Source organism: Hevea brasiliensis, chromosome 1, assembly GCF_030052815.1.
Source record: "Hevea brasiliensis isolate MT/VB/25A 57/8 chromosome 1, ASM3005281v1, whole genome shotgun sequence".
Taxonomy (NCBI): Eukaryota; Viridiplantae; Streptophyta; class Magnoliopsida; order Malpighiales; family Euphorbiaceae; genus Hevea; species Hevea brasiliensis.
The window spans coordinates 15,298,492-15,305,276 of NC_079493.1; positions in this window are offsets into that span (position 1 = coordinate 15,298,492).

Consider the following 6,785-nt stretch of genomic DNA (forward strand, 5'->3'; position numbering starts at 1 on the left):
TGTTAATCGATATTATAAAAATATTTGAGTATATAATTAGCAACGTATGTAAGAATCTATTATTATTATCAATGAATTCCTAAATTCGTTGCTGAATTTGCAACGGAGTACCAAAATCTGTGGTCAATAGCAACAGATTTATTAATCCATTACTATTTTCATAAAACTTTAAAAAATGATTTTATAAATTTTGTCAATTGATTATTAAAATTATTTTATCAAATTAGCAACAAATTGAAAATCCGTAGCTATTTTTGTAACCATAAAAATCATGCATAAAAAATTAGCAACGCATTTTAAAATCCATTGCTAATTCGTTTGTAATTTTATGAGGGAAAACAAATTAAAAGTGTATATAATTATACTTAGTAATGAATTCCTTTTGAATGAAAAATTAAATTTTAATGTTTAAATTTACAGCAGATTCGTTACTAATTCACGTGTGTGTGTGTATGTGTGTGTGTGTATATATATATATATATATATATATATATATATATATATATATATATATATATATATATATATATATATATAATCAAACACTACATTTTCCTTATTCATATCATTCATTCACTCATTTTTTTGCTATTCCATTCCAATCTTTCTTTTCCGTTCTTTCTATTTCTTAAAATTTTGAGCTAAAATAATTATTATAATCAAATGTATCATCAAAATACATTTGGCTTGACTCGCTGGGACCTGATCCTTTTATGGATAAGCTGGGGTAGACACGGCTCGAGATGATGTCACTGGCTCCCACAATTGGACTATTAAGAGAAAGTCCGGTTTGAAATGTACTCGCTGGCAGATGTTGGATTAAGAGAGCTATTGTAACACCCCTATTGGCATAGCTTGGTATATTTTACTATTTTGGGGACCGGTGTCGGTCCGGACAAGTAAGAGAAGTAGAACCACGTCTAAGACACCTAGTTAAGCCTTGAACGCAAATAATTAGTAATTGTCAATTAGTTAAGTATAAATAAGAAAAACAGAACATGAGAAGTTAAATGAGCCGAGAGTCACAGCGATGGGTGACCTTCTCGGGAAGGACTGCGAGGTCGATTTAAACTCAAATTTCGAACCGTAAAATGTGACGCTGCGGTCCTTAGGACTATTGCGAACACAGTGGAAAAGAGAAAATCACGAAAAGGAATTGTTAAGCAGGTCAAATAATTAGGTCAGGAATCCGGAAGAAATATCAAATAACTAGTAAACCGGGTCCAATCGGCGAGGGGCAATTTGGTCAATTGACCCCTGGAGCTGACTCCTGACCTAATTGTCAAATAAAATCGGAGAAAAGAAAATTTCAGAATCGGGAATTAAACTAAAGAACTAATGGAAAAATTACCATAAAATCAACAAATAGGTTAAGTTCGTTATGTAGAAGAATGACGAAATCTGGAAAGTGTAATCAAGCAGGTTGATGTCGATTAGCTTGGAGCTAAAGAGAAACTAGCATTAGCTAATGTACTTTGGAAAGCTTAACATATTCTGGAAAGCTTAACATATTCTAAGCACTGTCATGTTGTTTCTTGGATTTCTTATATTATATTAATGGAATGGACTCTTTGTTCGTCGTTCTTTTAAGTTTATTTCAATTTTAATTCTCCTGAATTGTTTGAATCTCAGTGAAATCCCACGTCTTAGTTGTATAGGGGGGAAAATTGGGATATATAATATCCTTCATTATTTTTATTTTTTACATCTTTCATTATTTTGATAGAAACGTAATTAATAATATATATTTGCGACAGACTAGGAAATTCGTTGCTAAATCTCTAAATAATTTTAATTTCTAATATTATTATAACTAATATAAATTAAATAAAGCAGAACTCCATGTCAAATAAAAGTTTTCCAGAGCCAAGGTTGGTAGTAGCTTTGACTGGGATTTATGACCATAGTATTAGTGTTATTTTATAATTCAAATTCCAATACAATTATAATTTTAAGTTTTTAAAACCTATTCTATGTACAATTTTTTTTTTTTAAATTACATACATTATAACCCCAAAATATAACCACTAAATATTTTTCTCCATATCTATGAATAAATTTGAAGCTGATGGAATTGAGTAATTTGTAGATATATAAAATGGTAGCTAGGCTGTTTGGATACTGATTTTGGGCAGCCTGAATTTATTATGTATCTTTACTTTATTGTCATTAATTGAATATTTTCTGAAGTTCCTCTTCCAAGAAGAGGTTTCTGATTAAACCCTATATTGCTTCTAATCGATGATTTTCTATTTATTGTTGTTCCTAAAATAAAATTTGACAATTTTGTGCCTAATCAGACACCTGAATGGTATGAGCAGTTGTACTCATCTTGCTTTTTTTTTTTTTTTTTTTTTTTTATGGTGTATGGAGAACCAAATATATTTCTTGTGTTACGTTCTGGTCTATGCAATTGAGTTTAGAATCTCCATCTATTGAAATTTGAATTTAGGTGTTTTTATACCTAAACTTGCAGGGCTTTAGATGAATTTCCTTTCAATTTGCTAAACGATCTTGCAGTATGGTGGCTCACCATTTGGCTAAACTAGCTCTGAGCAGTAGCTCCAAGATCTTGTAGTATGGTGGCTCACCATTTAGCTAAACTCGCTCTTAGCAATAACTCCAAAATTATCTTTATATTTTGGCCAATTGACTGAAGAAAGTCAAATCTTTGCGCGCTTTTGCGGTTTAGTCGGTAAAAGTAAGGAGAAAATAAAAAATAACATTTAAATGCTAAAATATTTCACCTACCAATGCTTATGGTTGGTAATTAGCAACCAACGTGTTTTTGGTCAGTAAAATTAAAAAGAAAAGAAAAATATAAAATGCTAGAAAATGTTATCTACCAGAAGATTGGATCGATAATTACCAATGACCACATATTTGGTCGATACAGTTAATGCAAAAATAAAAAATAAAAAATTTTATTTATGTGGTCGGTAATTACCGACCAATAATTATGTGGTCGGTAACATTAAAGAAAATAAGAATAAAAAAAAAATTTTAAATGCAAAAAATATTACCTGCCAGCATTTGGTCAATAATTATCAACCAACAATTTATTGGTTGCTAAAATTAAAGAGAATAAAATTTTACATCAATTTTAGGATTTTAAGTCTAGCTATCAATTTGGTGCAATCAAATCTTAGCTATCAATTTTTATTAGATTAATTTTAGGTCACTTGATTTAAAGGTGGCTAAAGTAATAAAAACCAAATTTTGTAGAATTTAATCACTACCTATTTATGTATGAACAAAAAAGCCATTGGATTAAAAGTAATAAGAACAAAATAGTCCCATTTTATCTTAGCCATTTAATTTCTCTCTTCAAATCACAACCTTTATTTTAGGGGATTTATCCCCTATTATATAAAACTCATATTTACTATTCAAAAGGGGAGGGATTATTGGGAGGGAGAATTGTCTGTGAAAAAAGAGGAGAAAATTGAAAAGCGAGAGAAAAATCCTTGGAAAATTTATCTCCAAAATGACACCCTAAACCCAATACATCAACTTGTTTTTCCTCTCTTTTTGCTCTTCTTCTCCCTCTCAGCAACACGCTACCCTTGTTTCTCTATTAAAAGATCCAATTCTAGCAACGTCTACTCCTCTACATTTCCTCTTATCGACCCACCTTTGGCCATATTTGTAAACCCACCTTCGGCCTTTAATGTAATAGTCTGATCCTTCCCCAGTTAGTATTGTTCGCTTTGGCCCATGGGCCTCACGGATTTGTCCCTTGGGAGGTTTCATTCCCAAAAGCGCGCTAACAAAGTGAGGAAGGCTGCTACATATATAGCCCAAATCTTTCCTTCCCATTTTCGATGTGGGACACGAATTCCACTCCAGTGCGTAGCTGGTTGAACGAGCACGTCCCAACCCCATCCTTCGGTCGTGACAAGCCCACCAGCTTCCGCCTGGTGCGTCCTCGCACCACAGACCGTACTAGAGGGAGTCCAGCTCTGATACCAAATTGTAACAGTCCGATCCTTCTCCAGTTAATATTGTCCGCTTTGACCCATGGGCCTCATGAATTTGTCCCTTGGGAGGTTTCATTCCCAAAAGTGCGCTAACCAGGTGAGGAAGGCTCCTACATATATGGCCCAAATCTTTCCTTCCCGTTTTTGATGTGGGACACGAATTCCACTCTAGTGCGTAGCTAGTTGAACGAGCACGTCCCAACCCCATCCCTGGGTCGTGACATTTAATGCCTCAATCACAATCGTCTCTCCAATCAAACACACCTGTGGTCGTCCAAGAAGCTGCACCTGTAGTTGGCCAAGAGCCTGCGCCTAGGGTTGGCCAAGAACTTGCACCTACAGCTAACCAGGAGCCTAAATATGCTAGCTCACAAGGTTCTCGCCCTTCCTCAGTGGAGATTGATTCTGCGGGGCGACAACGCCTTACATTTTGTGATGGAAAGTGAGCTAAACAATAAAATTTTAATTAGCTTATAAATGAAATGTAATACATGTTTATTGTTAACTAATTATATTTTCATTCATGTGTGTAGGTCATCTACTGGATCCCAGCCGCTCAAGTGATCACTAGTTCCTTTAAGTAGCGAATAGCCCCTACAGGTATTAACTGGAAAGAGTGTCCCTCAAGTAACAAAAGATTTTTATTGGGAGGAATTTATGTGAAATCTATTTAAGTTTTATTATGTTCTACTATAGTATTTTGAAATATAGTAATCATACAAATATGTATGACTTTAATTGTAGAAAAAGTACTATTGGGAGGATTATGAATAAGTAGGGATAAAAGTTGTCTGGCAATCAAAGGTAGCAGAATGCTATAAGGACATGCTTGTGGATTTCAAGAGTAATAGAATAAGGCCCCAGTATGTTAGTGAAGAAACATGGAGTCAATTTGAGCAGCACTAGAATGACCCTGAGGTTATTCGGTGCTCCGAGCAGAATTCACGAAATCACTGCGGTGCTACAAACACTCCTGGGCCATTCATCCACATAGATGGATCCATATCGTATCAAGAATTCAGATAAATTGGTGAGTTTTTGCGTAGTTAAGGTATTAAATTTCATATTTGATGGAAATGTGATGGAATTGTCAAGGTATAATAATCATATATGATTATTTATGGAAATGTAATAGAATTATCATGAAAATTATTATGGATTGTTGTGTGAATGAATGGTGAGATTTTTATTACTTTCTGATAGGGAGAAAGGTCAAAAATATAGGGGAAACTATATCGAATTTATTTTTTATCTCACAATAAATTTCAATAATTTATTATATACATACAATAAAATATTTATGATAACTGTTTATCATTTCTTCAGGGTAAATAATTCGATCGGAAGCAAAATCTTTTGACTTATTTCTCCACACTCACACTCACACTCAAAAGCATGACAAAACCACTTTTGCGGATGAAAACTCTAGGCAAATACATGTATGGTACAATATTATTAATTTCACCGCAAGTTCTTTTTTTTTTGTATTACATCATGAATTAATTATAATTGATTTTTTATTTTTCATATTACATACAGGAAGCAGTAGTCACTAGGAGGGAGGAGCTCGCACAAGCCGCACCAGACAACAATAATGAGATCCAACTTTATTTAGATGTTGTCAATGGCGGTGAGAAGAGAAGGAAGGTATATGGCCTTGGATCTGAATCATCTGCCTATTACCCTTCAATCAGAGCATCTTCTAGTTGGACATCTTCATCGTGCGATCGTCAGAATGCTGCTTTACAACAAGTACAAGAATTGTAGAAGCAGCTTGAGGATTCGAGGGATTCGAGGCAAGTCATTACAAATTGTATGCAACAATTGGAGCTAGAAATGGAACGCATGAGAATCTCTATGATGGAGGAGGTGATGAGATTAGTCTGAAGCCTGCCAACACCAACGCCTCCACCTCAACCTTCCCAGGATTGATGGTTTTGTATTATATTTTTAACTTATTTGAGTACTTTTGTATATTTTATTTTACTGATAGGGATTTTATATTTAATTTATTATATACAGTAGAAAATTTTAATATTATTGGATTATTATTATTAGTAGTAGCAGTAATAGTAATGATGATTAATTTTTTATTTTGATATCAAATATCAATTATTTCAAATTTAAAAAAAAATTTAAATACTGACTAAATTTTTTGGTTAGTATTATTTTATCATATAATTATATAAAAATTAATTCTACAAAAATGTTGGCTATCATTTAAGTGGTTGCTAATTTTTTTTCTTTTAATTATAAACAATACCGACCAAACAGTTTCGTTGGTACTATTTTTACACCATATATTTATATGGAGAAATTATTCTACAAAAATTTTAGCTACCAATTTCGTGGTAGGTAATTTTTTTAAAATTATAAAAAAATACCAACCAAAGTTTTTGGTCGGTATTATTTTACGCCGTATAATTATATAAACAAAATTATTCTACAAACTTTTACCTATCATTCACATGTTTAGTGCTATTTTTTTAAATTATATAAAAAAATACCAACTAAAGTGTTTGGTCGGTATTATTTTTTACGTTATACAATTATTAAAGAAAAATAATTCTACAAAACTTTTACCTACCATTTACATGGTCGGTACTATTTTTTAAAATTATATACAAAATACCAACCAAAGTTTTTGGTTGGTATTTTTTCAATCTTATACAATTATTTAAAAAAATAAATATACAAAATGTTTTAGCTACCATCTCTGTGGTTGGTAATATTTTTTAAATTATACAAAAAATACCAACCAACTATTTTTTTGGGTAATTTTTCCTATATTAAAAAATACACCAA